This window comes from Ziziphus jujuba, chromosome 6 (genome assembly GCF_031755915.1).
Source record: "Ziziphus jujuba cultivar Dongzao chromosome 6, ASM3175591v1".
Lineage (NCBI taxonomy): Eukaryota > Viridiplantae > Streptophyta > Magnoliopsida > Rosales > Rhamnaceae > Ziziphus > Ziziphus jujuba.
Genome location: NC_083384.1, coordinates 2,442,464 through 2,454,911, shown reverse-complemented (window position 1 = coordinate 2,454,911; position 12,448 = coordinate 2,442,464). Strand labels below are relative to the sequence as shown.

Below are 12,448 nucleotides of genomic sequence, written 5' to 3'. Positions count from 1 at the left end.
CAGTGACTTTGGTCCTAGACATTCCCAAAATGGATACTACCCATTTGGGTGAATTCAATAATAGATGCCTATTGGTATTCCAGCCTTCCTTCTCCTTTCAGGGCTTATCCAAAAGAGAATCCAGTACTTCTTGGTCATGAATATCTAAATAGGATGAACCGCTCTGTGGATTGCTTCAAAACAATTAGAATTAGTCGATCAACTAGAATGTGTATTATCCATATAGGGGTTAATGGAGAAGATTTGTTGACCTGAGACAAAGAGAAATGTCTATCTATCTTATTTAGTTATTCAGTTAAACCAATGAGTCGTTATTGTAGTAGATAGCAACAACCATTTCATCCGACATGCATATTTTTAATTTCCAATGGATTTACATCTTTCATTAATGGAAATTTTTTGCTGTAGTGAGTAATAGTTTTGGTTGTTCACTGTTCAAGAATTCTTGTTTAGGCAATTCATACCATCCATCCCTAATGTTTTGATCTAAGATTTAAATTCTTCCATGTTTCAGCAGTAGTATATCATTCCATGGAGCTGAGGTCCAAAATATGGAAGAAACGAGTGTTTCCACGACTCTACCATCCGGTCAATTATGTTCCATTAGTCCTTGTTTCATGACCACATATCTTTCTGGCTAAGGAATGGGAAACCTTTCTTTTGTTACACGACTCCAATTTTCATTTCATCCGGGAAAAGCCATATTTTTCTCAACAATATCTTTGTCATTTGATCCAATAGTGTTCCGTTAGATAGGAACAGCTTTGATAAATACTGATAACTCTCAGAGGGAGTATTAGAATGCAAAAATCTATTAGATAATGAACTATTGGTTCTAAGCCATCTCTAACGATGAATCAACAATTCAAAGTACTTTTCTTGCATATTCTTAATAAACCAGCGCTTATATATTGATGCAGGAAGATCTGATTGGGAAGTAAGAAGCCCCTTTAACATCTTTCCATCTGCAAAGAATTCTCGACGTGAAAACATAGAGACAACGGGCTGATCTTTGAATAGGAAAAAAAGTTGATCTGTAGGGTCCCAAATGAGTTGGCTTCTTCGAAAAAAGCCTTGTTCTTTTGAAGATCTATCTTGTGTCTGGTACTACATGGTTCCACTCTACAAGAACTCTGAATCATTCTCTTGAAGCCCATCCTCTTCATCATAAATGATCTGCTTGCCCCGAAATGAACTGGCCAAATAAGGAAATCCCAATTCATTAGGCCTTTCAATACAATCAAATAGAAAGCCACAAAGGCACCATATTCTAGGAGCCCAAACTATGTGATTGAATAAATCATCCTCTATCAATTAGAATCGAAAAATCCATTAGAAATCTCTGACCAATGATATTGCATGATATCTAAGGGATTCCTTGGTTCGGGCCGAAGGAGCAATGTCACTCGATCATTATCAAACTAGCTGCAATCTTTCTCTATCCGTGAGGATCCCACCAGAGAACCTTCTACTTCTAATAGGCCATGAAGTAGATCAGAATCATTATCAACGAGTCCATAAGAAGGATCCCATTTTTTTCATCGAGTCCGGGTAGAGACCTAATGTCTTGAGTGACCGATCCGGCAGAACAACTCGAAAGATAAAAAAGTATCATTAATTTCTTCATGCTCATTCCAAATTCAAAGTACCATTTGTACAAATAAGAATCCCCTTCGTTACATGATTTCTTCTTCATATAGATAGATATAGGATCTATGGAGCAATTACTTAGAAGTACATTTTGTGCAACAGCCCTTTTTATCTGATAGAAAAGGATCCCATGATCCTGTACCGATCTTACCTGGGATTGCAAAACCTAAGTTTATCGATGAAAAGCAGATCTAATTATGTTAGTGTCTATAATTGATTTCTTCTGTGTAATACTAATCGATAGGACCTCATTGGTAAGTGCTACAAGATCTCGTTTATTGCAACCCATGGTTATGGACCCGAATCCATTAGTATGGAACATTTTCTTTCCCAAGTGAACTCCCTTAGTATATGAAATAGTGAAAAAGTGCTTCCTTGTTGTGGAATAAGAAGCCTTCGTATCTTAATGTATGTATTTAATTTATTCAGAGCTATTAGAGTGGGATTCACTTTTTGGGGAATATAAATAGAAGCAATAATAAGAATATTTCTTATGGAACATCTTTCACAATCCCAAGAGAGATCGTACACTAATAGACTAAGGGATAAGTAATTGGACTCATTCATATCCAGATCATGAATGTTTGGAATCCATATTATGCAAGGAGACATCGCTTTTGCTAATTTAAGTTGAAAGGTGATACAAAATCGGTCCATTTTAGGCATCATATCCATAGTTAGCGCATTCATCATAGCTAGAAGCTCCAGCTCCATAGCAAGGTCACGGTTACTATCATCAATATCGTCACTATCATCAATAAGAAAACCCTTTCTATCCAAGAACTTGTTCAGAAATACTGTAATGAAAGGAACATAGGAGTTTGTTGCTAGGTATTCAACCAAATAGGATCATCTAGTTCCTATAGAACCTATCACTAAAATACTCCTAGAGAGGGATAGGGCTGAGTGGAGTGAAAAATGTTTTCTATGAGATGGGAAATGAAAATTATTAGCTCCACAGGAGGTTTGTGAATAAGTGATTGTTTGATAATGAGCAAGGAATATCCATATTTCGGCTAAACAGGATGTATTGAACTCATAACTCATTAGATAATTTTTAAGAATGTCAACTAAGTATCATAAGTAAATTACTCCCGGTTGTTCAATCATTTGATAACCAGAGACATTCTTTGATAAACGATCACTATGAGTCAGACTCAATAGAATTTGATCAATGCTTTTTTCTATCGTTAAGGTGGAGAACTAAACCAAGAACTCTCTTTCTTTATCATTAATCGAATCAGTGTTCAAGACCCAAGATTCTATTTTATCATCAATCTAATCATTGTTCACATTTTTTCTTTTTCTTATCAATGAATAGATCTCTTTACTTGTATGACTTAGATGTCTCGTATTTCTCAAAAAAGCGATTCGATTGATGGTATTTGGTATGATACTTATGAAATCGATGTTATCGATGAGATTGATGTTCAAATATTTCTTCTTAGAACGTATTGATTTGACCCCATAAGCAGGACCAGCACCCTATAGCACATTGCCGCCAGAAGCATAACCTCGTATTTCTTCTAGAGAATCTCCTAATTGTTCTAGATCAACTAGAAAGAGATTCTTTAACCATAAAGAATTCAATTCAGATGTAGGATACCTATCCAGAAGTTTTTGCAACTCAATCATGTATGATGGAATCATCAAAGATTTGACCCTTTCGAACTTTGTCTGTAACTCACTATAGGCTAGATAAACAAAGAGAAGGTGTGTTCGAACGAGTTAACCAGCAACAAGAAAAAAGAAAAGGATTGAATAGAGGAACTCCTGAACATTTGGCAATCTCATATGTGTCGATATCAATGGTGACTCATTATTTTGATGAACCATTTCTTCGGACAGAAGAAGATTATGTAAACATACTCGAAATCTCACTTATCAGATTCCATTGTGGAAGACAGTTTTTTCTAAAGAATTCACCATGATATATCTAATCCACACATAATATTATGAAAAATGGATACAAATTTTTGGCTGCTACTTAGTATCAGCAAAAGGTCTGAAAAGGTATCTAAAAGTATCAAATTTAGATATTTGTATCCTATGTTTGGAATATATTCCATTTTAAGAGAGTTGAAAAAGCACTATCTTGTTGAAAGGTTCTATACATTCGCCCTTTCTCAAGGCATTTCTTGAGATAAAGACCCCATTTTTTCTTCTTTTCGGATGGTAAATATTTCTCAAAACATGAATTGTGAATCAAACCCATGGTTGAATTGCAATTGAGATACTAATGCAAGTTCTTCCCTTTTGAATAAGACAGATTCATATCTGAAAGATGTTGACAATAAGTTCTTTCAAAATTGACTATTTGTCCTTCTGTTTGAAGTGTTCAAAAAATGTCTGCGATCGAGTAAATAGCTCTATGAATGAATGGATCAGATCGAATTGGAAAATGGAAATATTTGTACAATTTATACTTTTCGTCGCCATTTTGTGGGAAATTGTTAGTTATGAATATGTTAGACACCTGTAACTCGAATGGTGAAATAGTATCTCTCTCCAAAAAAACATATTTTTTTTACCACTGCCTAAAGAAAATATTTTGTTGCGAATGAACAAGATATTAAGGAATTGTCCGTACGTAAAATCATAATTATTGATACGGGCCTGTTCCACATAAAAAAGGAATCCTTTGTTACAATAGAAGTAGAAGTGATGTGTATTATTCAAGAATCGAAGTCGATTTGCTTTATAAAAAGAAGATATCAATGAATTTCTATGAAATGGTTTCATGGGATTCAGACAATTGTCTTGATCATGGGATATCATTAAGAAATAGGAATCCATGTTATCAAAATATTTCCTGCAATTATTTCTAGTATGAAATTAGACAATCATCCACTTTGGTATATTATTGAACAAAAATTGTGATACTGTTCCTCCATTGATCAAGAATTTCACTTTATGGGAAGTATCATGATCATCCAATAAGAAAGGTTTCCATTTTTTCAAATGAACGATTTGAAAACCTATTGATTCTAACAACTAATTGCAGAGTTGATCATTTGGACCTTTCAATTCATAAATGTGGATCTCAAACCTATGAATGGGGATATTCCCAAAACTCACAAAGAAAAAAGGAAGTGAGTTAGACAAAAGGAGAAGAAACTTTGATAAAAAAAGAAGTAACTTGGACAAAAAGAAAGGAAGTGACTTAGACAAATCTTTTTTGTTGATAACCTCAGACCAATCAATTGAATATTGATTATTACGTAATCGATTGAGCACTACTTAAAAATGAAAATGGCTATTATGCTCAGAAATGAAATGTTCCAAATGTTCCTGTAAATTCTTGCTCCCATTGGACCATTTGTATCTACATGCATTAGGATCCCGATTCATAGATCTCTCGGTTCGAGAAATAAAAATAAGAGGATCGAACCATTTCTTCTTACTCTTTTTCAAATTTGATAAATGTTGGTTGATCGTATATTTCATTATAGTTCTATGATTCAGAGTATCATTTCCTATTTGATCCTTTTGAATTCCAAATTCCAAGTTGCAATCGGATCTATTCATTAAAAAGAATCGATCCAATACATTTCTCAATAGATTTCTTATGTACCCATAGGTGCTATATTGGATTTGAATTAAATTTTGGATCAATCTATATTGATTGACTGCCTCCATTATGTTGTTGTTAGCAAATACCATTATTTTTGGTTTTGTATATTCCAAATCATTCCCGCAGGAGGTCCGGACCCATTTTTTCTTATCATTCGACTGAAAGATTCATTTTTTTCATAAAAAATAGGAGGTATAACCAATAAAGATTTATTTTTCGATTCATCCCTGAAGTTGAATACCTCATTCAAGAATTGTTTTTGATCTGATATGTAGGAATCAATAGAAAAGGCAAATCCCTTATGATACACCAGATCTAGCTCGGTTATTGATAGAGTGAATAGATCTGCCATTTCTTGAACTTCTTATTCATAATCATGGTGTAACGTGTATCTCGCCTATTCTGGTCATGGAATAGATGAAATAAATAAAAAAATGGATTTCTTTTCAAGAATTAAATTTTATTGGAACTATTCAGTTCATCCTTCGGAACCATATCACATCCCGGATCTGATGAAATAGGATGAATTTAGATGGTATTTTGTAAATACGTAATTATCTTGAATATATTAACTATTTCTTTATTTTTTGATCACCTGGAAAGGACAAAAGAAACATCTTGTTCTTTCTTCAACAATTTCTAATCTTTGGTGGACCTTTCAGTAGGATTCGAACCCAAATGAAGCTCTGACCATCTATCAAAGAAAAAAGAACGAATGAAGCTTGTAGGATTCCTAAGAAATTCTTCGATTTCTTATGGAAGTAGATGATTATTCATCAACTTCTCACGTTCCATGAATAGCCAGGACTTTGAGGGATATCTAGAAAGGCATTTAGGGAATCGGTCTGATTCTATCTCTGTTCATTCTGTTTGAAGAAAGGAAGGATCCCAAAGAATCGATCTTTCTTTTAGTTGTTGAATCTCTCTTTGATTGATTAGTGTGTGATATTTTGAATCCTCATTATTAATGGAATCGAAATGATCTCTAGATCGATCCAAAGATCCTTTCAATTGGCTAGAATCTGTTACTTGAACAAAACTAGATCTTGTAGAATCATATTGAATATTTAACGATACATTCCGTACCTTACTAAAAAATCGATCCTTCTTTACCAACCACACATTGTCTAACCAAATCCAATTCTCTCTCGATATGCTCCTTAAAAAATCCGATTCGTGTGGATTCTTCCCCAAACTACATAAGAGATCTTGGCGGAACTGTCACATATGAAATTGAGCACAATTTTGCAAAGAAATAGCCTACTTGTTTCTCGAGGATAGATGGGAAACATGCTCAATATCATTTGCCTAAATAGTTGACCCAGCTCCTTGCTGTTTGAAGAAACCCTCCACTTCAATTGGTATTTTTTCACGAAAAGCAAACATGAGATAACAAATCCAGTTTTTCACTAAGATTTAGAATAGCTGTCCTAAATTCAAGTTGATTATGTTTGGCCTCTTCCTCAGAGAAAGACGATCAAACAATTCCCAATCATGGTCCTTGTGGATTGGATCATCCATAGAATATACAAAAAGAAACTCCAGATATTTGATATCTTTCTCTTTGAATGAGATCTCAATTCCAGTGATGGTTTCATTAGATATCTTACAACTAGAATCCCTTTTTTTCCTGATCCAGTTCCTCCACCACCGCGAACCCTAGATTTGGGCATGATACACTTTTTAGTTATCGGGAGAGCCTAAGTACTCTCTTTCGGATCTAGGAAATAGCTCTCAGAGATCTTTTTGCCTTTTGGAAGTTACAAGAGCAAAACAATCAACCTATTGATATTGGAAGACCCAAAACATTCTTACAATGTATCATTTCTGGGTCCAATGAAATTCATAGGTATAGGAAGAAGGCCTGTCAAATAGAGAATTTTTCTTTCGACCATCTTTCGAGTATTAATACAATATATAAGGATCAGTACTACAAATAATACTACACCCTTGATCATGAAATATCGATTCTTGTTGAACCCTAAAAATGTGAATTGTGTGAAATTAGGATACTCCAAATTTGGGAGTCCAAGAGTTTTATAAAATGTTCTTGATGGAAAAAAATGTGAATGAAAGATCTCACTGAATTGATTTGGGTCCATGAATCTAAGAAATAGTGAGAATTCTTTATTTATCTCAATATCTCTCTTAATTCGAAAATCTGAGATTTCAGTCTCAGGATGTCCTTTCATTGAGTCCTCCTAAATTTAATTGATTTATCCTCAAGATTTCATTTGAATTGGAATTTGGTTATTCACCATGTACGAGGATCCTCGCTAAGCATCCATGGTTGAATGGTTAAAGCGCCCAACTCATGATTGCCAAATTCGTAGGTTTAATTCCTACTGGATGCACGCTAATGGGACCCTCCAATAAAATAAGTCTATTGGAATTGGCTTTGTATCAATGGAATCTCATCATCTATACATAACAAATTGGTGTGGTATATTGATATCATAACATATGAACAATAAGAACTAGCATTCTTATTAAGACTAGAACTCATAGGGAAGAAAATAGATTTATGGATGGAATCAAACATGCAGTATTTATAGACAAAAGTATTCAGTTATTGTTGAAAAATCCATACACTTCTAATGTCGAATCAAGATCAACTAGGACAAAAATAAAGCATTTGGTCGAACTGTTCTTTGGTGCCAAGGTAATAGCTATAAATAGTCATCGATGCCTGGGAAAGTGTAGAAGACTGGGACCTCTTATGGGACATACAATGCATAATGTACGATCATTATGCTTCAACCAGGTTATTCTATTCCACCTGTTAGAAATAAAAAAACTTAAATCAAAATACTTAATAGCATGGCGATACATTTATACAAAACTTCTACCTCGAGCACATGCAAAGGAGCCGTAGACAGTCAAGTGAAATCTAATCCACGAAATAATTTGATCTATAGGTAGCATCGTTGTGGTAAAGGTCATAATGCCAGAGGAATCATTACCGCAAGGCATAAAGGCGGAGGTTATAAGCGTCTATACCATAAAATCAATTTTTGATGGAACAAAAAAGACATATATGGTATAATCGTAACTATAGAATATGATCCTAATTGAAATGCATACATTTGTCTCATACACTATGGGGATGGTGAGAAAAGATATATTTTACATCCCAGAGGGGCTATAATTGGAGATACATTATTTCTGGTACATAAGTTCCTATAAAAATGGGAAATGCCCTACCTTTAAGTGCGGTTTGAACTATTGATTTATGTAATTGGAAGTAACCAATCAGGTTTATGATGAAACCTATCCAATTTGAGTACCTCTATAGGATAGACCTCAACAGAAAATCGAAAAGTAACGGCAGCAAGTGATTGAGTTTAGTAGTTCCTCATATAAAATTATTGACTCTTAAGATATAGTAATATGGAGAGGACAAAATTTTTCAAGCACCGGCAAAACCAAAAGAGCCCTTTGTTTCAAAGAGATGAGGATGGGTTATTCACATTTCATTTGATAGTAGAGGTGAATTGAAAGCTAAGCAGTGGTAATTCTAACGATTCATAGGGGGAAAAACTAGAGATGTCTCCTACGTTACCCATAATATGTGGAAGTATCAACGTAATTTCATAGAGTCATTCGGTCTGAATGTGACATGAAGAACATAAGCCAGATGAAGGTGTTGAAAAGGTGGTAATCTTGCCACCTTGTGCAAACCAAAATCCACTAAGGTTTGTACCCTCTTTGTTTCTGTAAAAGAAATATTTTTTTGAATGACCTAATGCAATATTTATGTCTATGTTTTATGTTCCTTTTAATGTCTTTTGAATGCCTAAGTTTTATTGTATTTAGCTTATGAATTGTCTCTTTGTTGGGTATTGATTTTATTTTGTAAAATGGCTATGTGCTGGAAACAGTGTTTCCAACAACATGGGTCCATTTTTAGGGCTGGCATTCTCTGAGCTTTTATAATGGAGGTTATGATTTTTGGATATGTTGTAATAGATATGTAAATGAAAAAAAAAAAAAAAAGAATGACTCAAGAAGGCCTTGGGAAGCCCAATATATATAGGTTGCAAGTTGGCATAACTGCTGAGATTTCCAGCAGTTATGGTCCACTGGTTTGAGATGAATTGGAGGCCCTACCCAATTATTTTGACTTGGGCTTCTCCAGATTTCATCCCTGATATTTCAACATGCCACATGCCAAAATTCAAGCAATTTGGATGAAGATATCCCAACCTTCCATCTGGTCAAAGTAGAAGTACAGGATCAGGTGGAGACAGTTTTTTGAAATTCAAAATCTCACAAACTCTTGTCATAATTATGCACTCACATGTGAAGCTGGTGGTTTAACGGTTATGTATCATAATTTTGAGTAGGAAATGTGTAAATTTTGAATTTTAAAGACTTCGATTTGGTCCCACACACACCTCACATGTATGAGACAAGTTTTGTATCTATATATGCAACAAATGAACGAAAAGCAAAAATGATTTAGTGTGTTGTCTAGTTTTATGTGGCCTACTCTAACATCTTCTCTTCTTCTTCCTTCAAAACAAAAACCCTAACAATCCTAAATATCACCATACCAAAAACAAACACAAAAATCACCTAAACATCAAACTAAAAACCAGATTAAAGGTTATGCACAAGACTCTTGGCCAAGTGAACCTAAAACCACACCAAACTCCAATAGAAGGAACGGGAAGACCTAGGATGTAGAAGATCATAACATGAGTGATTCAGCAGATTTTGATTCCTATATATCCACTCATGTGGTACTTCATTATATGATATATATATAAGAATTATACGATATATATAAGATCATATGTATAGATATCATCATCTACATCCAAAAAGCCGTATGCTTTGGAAGAAGCTTGTACAGTTTGGGAAAGGGTTTTGATTGGTCAAAAAGAAGAATCTACTTCAACTGATATGCCCTTAGGCACGGCCATACGTAACATAGAAATCACACTTGGAAAGGGTGGACAATTAGCTAGGGCAGCAGGTGCTGTAGTGAAACTGATTGCAAAAGAGGGGAAATCGGCCGCATTAAAATTACCTTATGGGGAGGTTTGTTTGATACCCAAAAATTGCTCACCAACAGCCAGCCTAGTGGGGAATGTTGGGGTGAACCATAAAAGTTTGGGTAGGTAAGCCCACAACCCCTTGGGGTTATCCTACACTTGGAAGAAGAAGTAGAAAAAGGAATAAATATAGTGATAATTTGATTATTCATTGCCATAGTAAATAGAATTTTTTTCTTTATACTTACAAAAAAAGAAAAAGAAAATAGGAGTAATTAATTGTGACACGTTCACTAAAAAAATACGCTTAACACAAAAGCATAAAAAGAAATAATAGTCACTTAGTCCCGAGTGTCTACCATTATATCGAAAATGATCGACCATACTATTGCTATCCATAATGGAAAGGAGCATTTTCCAATGTATATAATAGATCATATGGTAGGACATAAAATTGGGGGAATTTTCAGCTACTCTAAGTTTCCAAGGACATGCAAAAAATGATAATAGATCTCGTCGTTAATAATTTTTTAATAAATGCAAAAAGTGAATATAGATACTTATTGTTCATTAGTGAGAGGTAAACCTTATGAGAAAGAAGAAAAATTGGTTTCTTCTGCAGCAGAAAATGCTAATCACAATAGAGGTTTCACCAAAGCAAAGTTAAAAATTAGTAAAGCAGAAGTCAACGAAGGCATTATTGTGAAAAAATTAAAACCTCGAGCTCGGGGACAAGGTTATCCAATAAAAAGACCAACTTGTCATATAACTATTGTACTAAAATATACAGCTGTACATTATTATACAGACTATTTAAAGAACAAAATTATCTTTGAAGAATTTTAAAGTTAAATGATAAATATTTTTTATAATAAAAAATACAAATAAAATATGCCATATTATGCTTTAAAAAAATGGATGAATAAAAAAATGAAGTACATCGATATGCCATGTCATGATATGTATAGTAGCGGGGGATTATTGGAGAAAAAATAAATCCACTTGGTTTCAGACTTGGTGCAACCTAAGGTCATCATTCTCTTTGGTTTGCACAACCAAAAAATTATTTGGAGGATCAAAAAGAAGATCAAAAAATATGAAACGGTATCAAGAATTATGTACAAAAAAATATGAAAATATCTTCTAGTGTCGAGGGAATTTCATGTATAGAAATTAAAAAACAAATTGATTTGATTCAAGTCATAATCTATGTGGGATTCCCAAAGTTATTAATAGAACCTAGAAGAAGCAAAAATTACACATGACTGTACAAAAAGAACTTATTTGTGTGAACCGACAACTCAACATTTCTATTACAAGAATTGAAAACCCTTATGGAAACCCTAATATTCTTGAAGAATTTATAGCCGGACAATTAAAAAATAGAGTTTTATTTTGTAAATCAATAAAAAAAAGCTATTGAATTAACTGAACAGGCAGGTACAAAAGGAATTCAATTACAAATTGCAGGGCTTATGAATGGAAAAGAAATTGCACGTGTCGAATGGATCAGAGAAGGAAAGGTTCCTCTACAAACCATTCAAGCTAAAACTCATTACTGTTCCTATACAATTCAAACTATTTCTGGGGTATTAGGCATCTAAATTTAGATATTTATAGAAGAGGAATAATAGGCCTTTACTTGACTTATCTTTAGTTCTATTCTATCCATCCAATAATAGAACAAAAAAATGACAAATTCTTTCATTCTTTTTCTCCTAACTCAAAACAAAAATGAACAATTCTATAAGGTTGAATAAAAAATCAATTAATCATATGATATAATTGCTATGCTTAGTGTGTGACTCAATGGTTTTTTTAGGATTAGGAATCATAAAAAAAATAAATAAAAACAAGAAGTACCAGCCCATAGTATGAACTAATAACTATTATAGAACTAATATAAACATAGAACTAATATAGAACTAGTAACCAACTCATCGCTTTGCATTATCTTGATATAAAAAACCAATCGAGATATGATATATTGGTCATATCAATGTAGCAACTGAAATCTTTTTTGCATAACCAAACAACACAAAAGAAAAAACTAATCCAAGTCTGAGTTGTAAAGAAAAAAAATATGCAGATAAATGGAAGGATGAGAGAAAGAGCGAAAAAAAACAAATATCAATGATATATGACTCCAATATGTAAGGTCTATGATTCATCTCATAATGAGGAATGTAATAAAGAATTAATACTGATTGGTCTATAATTATAA

The 12,448-nt window shown here is 33.6% G+C and overlaps 2 pseudogenes; one reads left to right on the top strand and one right to left on the bottom strand.

Moving 5' to 3' along the window:
- Positions 1-663: 663 nt before the first annotated feature.
- On the bottom strand, positions 664-7,708 carry LOC132804223 (protein Ycf2-like; annotated as a pseudogene).
- A 336-nt stretch (positions 7,709-8,044) lies between these two features.
- Positions 8,045-10,354, top strand: LOC132799242 (large ribosomal subunit protein uL2cz/uL2cy-like; annotated as a pseudogene).
- Positions 10,355-12,448: the final 2,094 nt, after the last annotated feature.